Below are 12,379 nucleotides of genomic sequence, written 5' to 3'. Positions count from 1 at the left end.
GGCAGGAGAAGGTGAACCCAGGAGGGCGGAGCTTGCAGTGAGCTGAGATCCCACACTGCACTCCAGGCCCGGAGACAGAGCAAGACTGCCTCAAAAAAAAAAAAAAAATTAGTCAAGCATGGTGACATAAAAGCCATTCCCATACTCAGGAGGGGGCTGAAGTGGAGGATCACTTGAGCCTAGAAGGAAGAGGTTGTGAGCTGAAAGGAGCTGCCAGACCAGAATGAAATAAAAATGGAAGGGAAGGGAAGGGAAGGAAGGAAGGAAGGGAAGGGGAGGGAGGGGAGGGAGGGAAGGGAGAGAAAGAAAGAAGAAAGAAAGAGAGAAAGAGAGAGAAAGAGGGAAGAAGGAAGGAAGGAAGGAATAAAGAAAAGAAAAAAGAAAAGAAAGGCTCTTGCTCTGCCACCCAGATCTCGCTCTGCCACTCTGCTGCCTTGGAGTGCAGTGGCTCAATCATAGCTCACTGTAACCTTTAACTCCTAGGTTCAAATGATCCTCCCGCCTCTGCTTCCTAGGACCACAGGTACACACCACCAGGTTCAGCTAATTTTATTTTTTTAGAGATGGAGTCTTGTTATGTTGCCCAGGCTGGACTCAAACTCCTAGCCTCAAGCAATCCTCCCACCTTGGCCTCCCAAAGTGTTGGGATTACAAACATGCACCACTGCACCTGACCACAATTTTAATCAAATAAGTAGTTGTGCATCTAGCTGTTTAGTGTCTATCGCCCCTACTAGTCCATAAGCTCTACACGGGCAACAACACCACTCTCGTTCTCTGCTGTATCCTCAAGGTTGGATGTGGCTCCTCCTCTGGCCAGCTGCACCCTGCAGGGTGGGGCTCCAAGCAGAGGGAGCCCCAGACCTCCAGAGGCATCTCCTTCCAAGTCTGAAGGGCACTGTCCCTTAGAAAGGGCAGCCCCGGGCCTGGGTTTGAGACCTAGCTCTGCCGTGGACATACCCTGTGGCTTTGGGCAAATCTCCTAAGTCGGCTGAATCTCGATTTCCTCTTTTGTAAAATGGGGGATAGAAGAGCCAATTTCAAGAGGTTCTTGGATTAGAGCAATGGCCATGGGAGATGCTCTGTTTCTTACCACACACACCTTCATTATCATCATTGGGCTGAAATCGATTTCCTCCCTGGGACATCCACATGTCAGGACTTGGTGGACCCTCTGGAGCCAGAGAACAGGGACCAGGCCTCCATGTTACTTGTCTGTGCCTTGGGCATCCCCAGCCCCCTCCCCCACCAGAGAGTACCTTTTCTAGATTTTCTTTGCGTCTCTCCTTCCAAGTGGTCTGGAGTGCCCGCCATGCTGCATGCTGGAGCTGGGCTGCAGGGATCCCGAGGCAGATGGTCGGCTCCCACCCTGGCACCTCCCTTTGCAAAGCTGGTATCCTCACTCAGGCCAAAACCAGGGTGCTCACCACACCTCACAAGACTTGCCGTGACAGTGAGGCCTGTATTCATCACCTCTCCGCCTCCTTGCCTTGCAAATGCTCCAGGACCATCTCGTCTAAAATACAGCCCTCATCCCTCTGAAGCCCCTAACCCTTCTATATTTTCCTCAACACTTACCCTTCTCTGCCACATTACATGTCTGTTTCTTGGCCGTGTCCTCACTACAATGTAAACCCCATGACAACAGGGCTGTGTCTCCTTGTTTCCTAGCAGAGGTCCTGGCGCCGAGCGGGAGCTCCAGAAATAATTATTGAATGAATACACAAATGTGATTTCTGAAACGTGTTTGTGCTGGTTTCCTCCACTGGACCGAGAGGCTCATGAGGACAGACTGCGTGGATTTTGCTCATCACTTTGCCATGGCAGAGCCGTGAAGCCGGACACTGCACATCCTGGCAGGGGTTATTACTTCCTCTTTGCCATGAGCTGCAGCCATCATTTGCTGAAGGCCTAGAATGTATCAGGCCACGTGCCAAGTGCATGACCTGTTTTTTCATTCAGTGCTCACAGCACTGACAGGTAGGGATTTGAATCTCCATTTTACAGATGAGGAGACTGAGGCCCAGAAATGTGCCCAAGGTCTGACAGCCGGCAAGTGGCAGATCCAGGACCCAGTTCGGATCTTCCTGTTTCCAAATCATAAACCACGCTTCCTGCATTGGCTGCAGGCTGGTCCCTGAGCTGGGCTCTTGCTCATGTTTCTCCTTGAAGCCTTAGAGTGACCCCGTGAGTGTGCACTGCTAACACCACTCTTTACACATAAGGAGCCCGAGACTCAGAGGTGCAGAGGTGGCCCCGGCCTCCAGTCTGCAGAGCCGGAGCTTTTAACCACAAGGAGGCCCCTTCGACTCCAAAGCCATTGTTTAGGGCCAAGATCTCAGCTGAGTGGAGGGGAAAGGGTCAGGCTGGTCACATTTTTTTTTTTTTTTTTTTTTGAGACAGGGTCTCACTCTGTCACCCAGGCTGGAGTGCAGTGGCACGATCATAGCTCACTGCAGCCTCGACCTCCTGGGCCTAAGCTATCCTCCCACCTCAGCCTCCCAAAGTGCTCAGATAACAGGTGTGAGCCAACACGCCCAGCTTGACCAACTTCTGACTCTGGGATTCAGTTTCCTCCATCGTGTGGGCTAGGAACTGGACACACTGAGCCCTAGCCAGTCTCTGCTTCCTCTGCGTTCCAGGTCACCTCTGGCGGCATCCTCTCCGTGCAGCCGCTTCTCCATCTCTAGAATGGGAGGGCGCAGCTTCCTCATCGCCGGGGAGCGTTTCCGGCTCAGTGCACTAAGGTGCAAGAAGAACAGGGGTAGTGACTTGACCAAAGTGTCCAAAGTTTCCAACACGGGTCTTCAGAGACCCAGGCTAATGTTCTCCCCACTGAAGCAAAGGCCCTTTAAACCCAGGGCTGGGGCATTAAGCCAAAGGAATGACATTCTAATGGTGAAAGTTCAGGCAAGGGTAGGGGTTGGAACAGGCTTGACCCACTTGACCCAGATTGCTGGGCCTGGGTGGGGGCCGAGCTGTTTCCTGAGGCTTCAGTGGGCATCCCGGGTCCCCTGTATTCATGATCTTCTGGCAGAATCTGGATGGAGGCGCTGGGTAATTATATTTAAATGGCTGGAACCTGCTCTGGTCTTTCACGGAACTCGCCAAGGCCTGTAAATCATGCCACAGCAGCTCACAGAGGGGATAAATTCCCCTCTAATCCGGGAACATCTCCAGCTGTGATCCCGAATGCATCACAGCATCAGGGGCTTTCCAAGCCTCTTCACCCGCCCAGGGTACGATGACCTTCCAGGAGCAGAAGTGGGCGAGCAGCTGGTACCGGCCCAGGTGCCTGGAGCTGCAGGCCTCCCACCTACCCTGCCCTCCCACCATGAGAAACCAGGGAGAGGGCCCCAAGGCAGCTTTGGCGGGAAGAGATTTCCCGGGACTGCGTGCACATTTTCATTTTTCTAGCCATCCATTCACCCATCCATCCATCCATCCGATATTGATAATCTATCTGATATTTGCTCTTTGCCAGTGTGGGATAGTGGTGACAGCTCCCCACTGGGTTCAAATCCCAACCCCGTGTGGCCTTGTGCAGCTCACTTCTCTGAACCTCAGTTTCCCCATCTGAGAGGTGTGCACCTCCCCTTCTCCAACCCCAGGGCTGTTGCAAAGAGCAGATGAGACAGACTCTTCACACCCATTTGGCAAACAGACATGGTGCCCATGACCTTCTATCATCTCATTTAAACTGCCTGAAGTGGGGGCTGTGACTATCCCCATTTTATTGATGGACACAGTGAGACTGGAGGTGATAAAGAAACTTGGCCAGAGTTGCATGTTTGCTTAGTCTTGCTTCCTTCCACCCACATTCACTGCGCTGTTTCCCCCATGCTCTGGTGCACCCTTTCCCCGCAAACCTTACTCCTCACACACCTTGCAGGGTGCAGCTCTGACTGTGCATACACACAGTCACACACATGTGCAGTGAGCTGTGGATGGTCTCATCTGAAGCCAGGGAGAGCTGGGCATGAGTTCAGCCTCACTGCATCCCAGCTGCGTGATCCTGAGGATCCTTTCTAAGTGACTGATCCTTTCTAAGCCTCAGTTTCCTCATCTCTAAAGTGAAGATTATGATCCTTATTTTACTACTTCATGAAAATTATTCCTTTTTTTTTTCTTTTTTTGAAACAGTGTCTTGCTCTGTTGTCCAGGCTGGGGCGCAGTGGTGCGATCTTGGCTCACTGCAACCTCCACCTCCCGGGTTCAAGCAATTCTCCTGCCTCCGCCTCCTGAGTAGCTGGGATTACAGGCACGCACCACTACACCTGGCTAATTTTTGTATTTTTAGTAGAGACGGGGTTTCACCATGTTGGCCAGGCTGGTCTTGAACTGCTGGCCTCAAGCAATCCACTTGCCCTGGCCTCCCAAATTGCTGGGATTACAGACATGAGCCACAGTGCCTGGCCAGCTGCGTAAAAATTAAATGAGATACACATGAGAAGCATGCATTCAGCATCTGGCACAGAGTAGAGGCTCAATAAATGTTCACTGCTGACTTGTTTGTCCTCTCCGTCTCGGATAATCTATAGCTGTGAGGAATCTGGGGATCATCTTGATGTACCACCTTGTTGTATAGGAAGGGTAACTGGGGCCCAGGGAAGGGCAGGGATTTCTGAGGTCACATGTCTCCTAATTTAGGCAGAGACAGGCCTGGATCCTGGGGGCTCCACTCCACTCCATCACAGTCCTCCATCCTGTGCCACTAGCAGCCAAAGGAACTAGAAGCCCAGCGCTGGCCAGGGGAAGAGGCTGGAAAGCCTGTGTCCCCAAGGAGGCCACCTCTGGCCAAAGGTCCAGTGTGCGTCCTCTGAGCCCCGGCTTGGCCCTGGCCTCAGCATGTCCTGCGTCCATTATTCAGTCACCAAATCTGTGCTTCCTTGGTCCCTGGCATGTGCAGAGCAGGAGCCAGCCGGGCAGTTCCTAAGGTCACCATTTCTTCCTTCTGCACTCCTGCCTCCTCCACTGGATGAGATGTGTGAGGCCCCACTGGCCCCCGAGTAGGGGCTCTCTCCCACTTCTCACCCCCACCCCAGTGAGGCTGGAAGGGCCCATTTGGTTGTCAAGAAGCAGCTGGAGGACCGCTCTAGTGTATGCAGGTTTGGGTGCCGACTGCCTCGTCCGGCCTGTGTGACCTGGGGCCTCTTCCTTCTCGGAACCTCTATTGCTTCATCTGTAAAATGGGAATAATAACAGTGCTTATTGCAGAGGGTTGTTGGACAAGTTAAATATCATTACTTACTACAGCACCCGGCTCGGTAAATGGAAGCAGTGACTACCACCAGCCAGGCCCATCAGAACCCGGCTTCCTGTGCCGCAGGCCTGATTTGGTGGACGTTCTCTCGCTGGGCCCCAGCTCAGGGGTGGAGGCGTCTGAGGAGTGAGGAAAGCCAAGATGCTGGGCCTTGGGCCCTGGGGAGGACTCCAGCTCCACTGACAGTGGGGACGAGGCCCCGGGCCAGGACATGTGGACCCTGGCGGTGCTGACAGGAGTGCACAGCCCAGAACAGGGGAGCGGTCTCTTCTGCTCTGCTCCGTTCCGTCTGCCCATTTAAGAGGGATACTGCCACGCTGACCTGGGAAGGCGGCACCAGGCTGGGAGGGGCCTGCAGACCAGGCACGTTCACCTGGGTGAGCGCATCAGCAGCTGGAGCCACAGTGGAACACAAGGCTATGTCTCACTCTTAGCCCTGACCTCTGCACCACCCCGTCTACTGCACATCCTCTCCTGACATGCCCCCAACCAAATTCCTGACCTTTCCCATCTCATGAGGGGCACCCCCATCCATCACCCACCCACACCCCCAGATCTAATCCCTGCAAGCCCTGCCCATTGAACCCGGAGGTGCTTTCTCATCTGTGCACTTATTGGTGCGCAGCCCCGTCTCTCAGCAACCGCAGGAACCTCCTGCCTGCCCTCTGCGCAGACACCCACACCCTGTGGTCCGTTCTGCTCCCAAAGCCAGAGGGTCTTCTTCCACAGGTGCGAAACCGACGGCCCTCCCTTGCTACAAATTCTCAGTGACTCTCTCTCTCATGGCATAGAATAAAATCCAAACAACTTCTTCCATGACGATCTGGGCTTCCTTCTGTGACCTCACCTCCCACCAGCTCCCCCTCACCCTCTCTTCCAGCCACTTGGCCTTCTGGCAGTTTCTAGAATGTTACATCCTCCCTCCCACCACAGTTCCCTCTGCCAGGAATACCCTCGCATCTCCTCCAGAGTTGGCTTCAGCGCTGCTTCCTGGAGAGGCTGTCTCTCCCTCTCACGGGTCTCCTAGCCCTTGGCGTCCTCCTTGGCAGGCCTGGCCATCCTGCCTGCCCACCCCTGACTGAGCTGTGAGCACTGCAAGGGATCCTTCTGCTTCTCTCCTTCTGTCCTCTCCAGCCCTAGTGCACGGTCGGGTCTCAGTAAATCTTGCAGAATGAATGGAGGGAAGTAATGGATGAGCCAATGGAGAGCAGCAACTTCAGCCTGGGGGAGACGTGATGCACAGTGAGGCTGATGCCTGCACTCCAGCCACAGGGAAGGCCCACCCGTCAGTGACACTGGCACGCTATGTCCCTCTGGCATTTTGTATCCCTCTCAGCCTCAGTTTCCCCAGGAGAATGAGAGAGTTGGGTAGGATGACCCCCAAGGCTCCTCCTCACCCTGGGGGTCTGTGTTCTGACATGTGAGGGAGGTAGGGGAGTGGCAAAGCAGGGGCCCTGGAGGTGGCTCTGGAGGGAGTTAAACCAGTTAAACCAGGTCCACACAAGGACAAAGCTCCCGTAATGAGCTATCCTGCCTCTTCGGGCAGAAGTGAGCTCACCATTGCTGGAAGTATGTAAGCAGGGGTACTATAGAGAGGGATCCTGAGGTTGGACCACGTGACCTGGCACACAGCCTGGAGCTCAGAAAGGCAGAGGCTCTGCTCTAGAGGTCAGTCTCTCTGTCCCTGTTAGCTGTGTGACCTCGGTAAGCTGGTTCAGCTCTCTGAATCTTGATTACCTAATCTGAAAAATGGTGATACAGCATCAGCCTTGCAGGGTTTTGAGAACGTGCACGGGGCCTGGAGCAGCATCAATGTTTAATAAGCACCAGCGCCTTCCCCAGCCTAGCCTGCAGCTCTGAGATGAACGCTCTGGCCATATCAGGGACAGGTTGGTGCTTTGTCCCCAGAGTCTAGCAGGGGCCTGGTCGCCAGTTTTGGGGTTTCATGAGTGCTCCACTTGGAGCTTCGTGCCTGGGGGTCCTGGCCTTGACCATGGAGCCCAGAAGAAAGGGCAGCCTTGAGTTGGCCCCTCAAGGTGCTGGGCACCCCTGCAGATCCACCAGCCTATGAATTCTACCCCCTCTCTCCCTCATCCCTCGCCTCTACCCAGGGAGCCCCATCCTTTCCACGCCTCCCAATCACGGCAAACTGCCTCATCAATCATGTTCTCTCTAATTAACTTCTAATTTACCTCTTTAGTCAAATCTGTTTACAATCAGAGACAAGAAAACACGCAGCAGCCCAAGGTACAGACGAGGGGACCAGCTCCTGGGACCGTGGAGGATCAATCAGCCCTTGACCGGGGTGGGAGCCACGGGGCTCCCCTCCCTTCCCAGTGAGGGCTGGGGGCACTGCAGGGGAGGGGAGGGGTCCATGTGGCTCAGTGCCCTGGCCCCTGGCAGCCTGGCAGCCGGCATCTCCATCCCACCTCCCAGCCCAGAAGCCTCTCCTGCCCAGCCCCCCAACGCCAAGTCGCCAGCCCCAGCCCTCCCCAGCTCCTCGAGTGTGTTTTTCTCTCCTGACCCTCCCACCTCTCTAGGGAAAGCTCATCAGGAGCGCGCGTCCTGTCTCTCGCTGGCTGTGTGGACTTGGAAAATGGCTGAGCAACTCTAAGCTTCTGCTTCCTCATTGGCAAAGTGAGGAGTAAAATCACATCACCCGCCCCGCAGGAGCCAGTGAATACAAAACATAGGCAGCCCAGCCAGCGCCGTGCCTGGCCTGAGCACTGACCTGCATGGACAGAGCGCTGGTCCTTGTTTACTTTTATATTTTGGATGTTTTAATTTTTTGAAATGTCCAGTGAATCTCAAACCTATAGAAAAGTTGCAGGTACAGTTCGTGACGCTGCTCCAGGCCCCGTGCAGGTTCTCAAAACCCTGCAAGCCTGATGCTGTATCACCATTTTTCAGATTAGGTAATCAAAATCTCATCCCTGAATATTTTACTGTGTATTTTCTATAACAAAGACACATTCTTATATAACCAGCAGACGACCGCCAGAATAGGGAAATTCGTGTTGAAATAACTCTAGTGTCTAACCCAGTGAAAGCCTGAGTTGTTTTTAATCCCACTGCACCACTTGCTGGACGTGTGACCTTGACTAAGCCGCAGCGACCCTCCTAGACCTGGTCTCCGCATCTGTGAAGGGTGGTCCAGGTAATGCTCCCATCGGCAGGGAGTTGTGAGAATTGTGAGCCAACGCCTGGGAAGCAGCATGGGGTGGGGAGTGCTGTTACTCTCTCCCTCTCAGGTGCAGACACAGAGGCTCAGGGCCAAGCATGGTGGCTCACGCCTGTAATCCCAGCACTTTGGGAGGCCGGGGTGCACAGATCACCTGAGGTGAGGAGTTCGAGACCAGCCTGGCCAGCATGGTGAAAGTACGTCTCTACTAAAAATACAAAAATTAGCCGAGCGTGGTGGTGCGTGCTTGTAATCCCAGCTACTTGGGAGGCTGAGAGGCAGGGGAATTGCTTGAACCCAGAAGGCAGAGGTTGCAGTGAGCTGAGATCGTGCCATTGCATTCCAGCCTGGGTGACAGAGTGAGACTCCATCTCAAAAAAACAAAAACAAACGGAGGCTCAGGGAGAGTGGCCACTCGTCGCAGGTCGTACACGGGAAGGTGGGAGTCAGAGCCCACGGCCCGGAAGAGGCAGAGCCTGGCAGGCGTGGCGGGCACGTTCTCCATTCAGAGAGAGGGAACTGGGGCTCAGAGCGCCCATGGACTTTTTTCTTAGGCCTCGGCCTGCGAGCAGGGAGTCAGCACGTGGTAAGAAGGGAAAAAGCATAGAGAAAGGATAAAGATTATTCATGGTGCACCAACAGCACCAGGAGGAGGCCACTCATGGAGGGGCTGGAGGGGGGGCACCCCCAACGCTGGGGACCCTCAGAGGGGCCTATGACACACCAAGGTGAAGGACCCAGCAGAGGCGGGCAAGGGGCTACCGACTTGGCTGTGGCCCTGGCCTGTCTTCGAAGCAGACCCCTTTTGCCCACAATTCCATCTACCTACTCACTGGCTGATACATCTGTTCACTGGCTCATTTGGTTTGCACACACTCTTCCCTGTTTCTGGACCATTCCTCCAGCTCCTCCCACAGCTGTTCCCACTCACCCTTCAGGTCTCAGCTCACACCTCGCCTCCTCAGAGAGGACTCCCAGGACCATCTGGCCTTGCACAGACCTTCCTACACCCACACTCCAATTTGCTGGATCTCATTAGCTTGTGCATTTTCTTCCTATCATTTTATTTATTTATTTGTTTATTTACTTATTTTGGGCGTGGAGTTTTGCTCCTTTTTACCCAGGCTGGAGTGCAATGGCGTGATCTCAGCTTACTACAACCTCCACCTCCCGGGTTCAAGCAATTCTCCTGCCTCAGACTCCCGAGTAGCTGGGATTACAGGCACATGCCACCATGCCTGGCTAATTTTGTATTCTTAGTAGAGATGGGGTTTCACTATGTTGGCTAGGCTGGTCTCAAACTCCTGACCTCAGGTGATCCACCCACCTCGGCCTCCCAAAGTGCTGGGATTACAGGCATGAATCACCACGCCCGGCCTCCTATCATTTATTTATTTATTTATTATTTTTTGTAAGAGACAGGGTCTCACTGTCTTGCCCAGGCTGGAGTACAGTGACGCCATCATGGCTCACTACAGCCTCGAACTCCTTGGCTCAAGCAATCCTCCTGCCTCAGCCTCCTGAGTAGCTGGGACCACAGGCATGCACCACCATGCCTGGCTAATTTTTAAACTTTTGTAGAGATGAGGTCTCGCTTTGTTGCCCATGCGGGTCTTGAACTCCTGGGCTCAAGTGATCTGCCCACCGTGGCTTCCCAGTGCTGGGATTACAGACATAAGGCACTGCGTCCGGCCCTACCATTTATTCCCATCAGGAATCATATCGTTGAATTCCCTCCCTTTGGTTGGTTGGTTAGGTTGTTTAGTGTCCATCTCCTCTTCATGAGTTCTTTGAAAGCAGAGATCTTTGTCTGTTTTGCTCATTTCTGTCTCCCCAGAGCCCAGCGTTGTGCCTGGCACATTCCTTCCTGTCTGCCCTGGTGCCGGCCAATGTGGGGAACACGGAAATGGAATCAGACCGGGGCTCTGCCCTCACCTGCTCGCATCTTCCTGAGATTTAATCACAGAATCTCGTAGCAGGCAGGGACAGCCAAGTCTAGCTTCCTGCCTGTGATGCTACTGGATGGGACTAACCCTCCTGGGGACAGACCTCCAGGTGTGCTGGCGAGAAGAGAGGCAGCACCCACAGGAGGCACCCCAAGCAGAGCCCCATCTCTAGGGTCAGCAGGTGTGGGCTCAAGCCCAGCTCCGCCCAATCTTGCTGGGCCCCAGCTGGGCTGCCCTGGCTGTCAACCTGAAATGACACCTGAAATGACTTCCACGCCTCCCCATTCGTTTCTGGGAGCCCTGGATCAGTGTTGTGGGGAAGAGGGGAGGTCTGTGTGTGAGCCTCCGCCTGGGGAGTGGGGATCTTATTTGAGGGCTGGGAAATACATCTTGTCGCCACGGCTTAAGGGGGAGGAGTGGCAGCTCTGGTGGTGGGGATGGCGCCCCTGCTGTATGGCGGTGCTGTTGTTCATATTTCTATTTCCCTGCCTGTGTTTCTCTTCCAGACTGTGTAATTAGGTGTCCAGAGTGCTGCCGATTCTGTTCCGATAGAATTTGCCTTGTTTAATCGGTAACAGGGCGGCTGCCTCTGACAGCTGTTTTTTCCTGGAAAAAAAATAAAGGCAGTTAGAGATGGAGTGAGTTGGGAGGCATTTGGGAATCGGGCTTCTTGGCTTGTCTCCACCTTCACCATAGACTTGCGGGTGACCTGGTGCCTGTCCCTTCCCCTTCTGGGGCCTCAGTTTGCCCATCTGTAAGACGGGGGAGTTGGGCCTTGTGATGCCTGAGCTGTGACTTTGAACTTAAAGGTTGGTCAAGCACCTGCTGCATGTGCCGTGCTGTGACAGGGTGTGGGGCTGAGCTCGGGAAAAAATCACTCACTCCGGTGCCAGAAAAGAGGCATTTAAATCCAAGGTGGCATTTTTGTCACTGTGTTCTTAATTTTAATTGCCATTTAAATAGACTAATGATAATTAATAACACTAATAATGTACTGTCCTTAGTCTGGGAGGATGACATTGCAGACCCACTGTCCCGAGGTGGAGCTGGGCTGCACTGACCCCTCTCTCCTCTCACCTCCTGCTCTTCCTCCCTCCCGACTGTGTCCCTGGTCAGGTGTGCTCATCACTGGGGTGCAATCGCCTCTTAAAATGATGGTCTCTCTCGTGAGACCATGGGCTGCTCCAGAAAGCCAGGGGCCAGTTGAGTCACTCTCATATCCTCCAAACCAGGGAGGAGCTGCCTAGAGAGGGGACCAGTACATGCTGGATGGATGAATGGCTAGACGGAAGGCTAACGGGAGGGGCGGGTGAAGGAATTCAGGAGTGGCCTTCTTCTCAGGCCAGGTGAGGTGACTGAGCGGTCTCACGGATCCCACCTCTACTTTGAGCCCCCTCGTCTCCCCCTCACTCACACACACATCTGGCTGCTCCTCGAATATGTGTGGCACACTCGAGGCTTTGCCTCGCTATTTCCTCTGCCTGGAATATTACTCCCAGCTTCCCCCGGCGGCTGCTGTGCTCACCAGTCCACTCTCAATCCGACATCGTCTTCTTCGAGGACCTTCCCTGACCGTCCAGCCTGAGTGGCCACCCTCCCTTCCAGTCACTCTGTTATTTTCAAGCCGCCCTGCTGTGTGCCTGCCTGCCTGTTTACTCTGGGTCTCCCGCTCCTCCAAGGCAGCGGGGCTGGGAGCGTTCTGCCTCGTCTGCTGCGAAATCCCCACAGCCCCGCGCAGGGCCGGCTCACACGCTAAGTGCTCAGAGGCGACCTGCTGCAGGCGTGTTGGAGACGCACCTCCAGGGTGGCGTGCCCTGTGCTGGGCACCAAGTGCAGAAAGGGATGAAAACAGCCCTGTCCTCAGGCAGCAGGACCTGTGACTCATCATGACCTGGCTGATGGCGGGTTGTGTCCGCATCCATCTCCCTCGCCAGGGCAGGACTTGTGCTCCTGAATCCCCCAGAGGGCTGCCCAGAGCTAGTCCTGAGC

The sequence above is a fragment of the Papio anubis genome, chromosome 16, assembly GCF_008728515.1.
Source record: "Papio anubis isolate 15944 chromosome 16, Panubis1.0, whole genome shotgun sequence".
Lineage (NCBI taxonomy): Eukaryota > Metazoa > Chordata > Mammalia > Primates > Cercopithecidae > Papio > Papio anubis.
The sequence above is the reverse complement of the archived record's forward strand: the minus strand, read 5'-3'. Positions refer to the sequence as shown.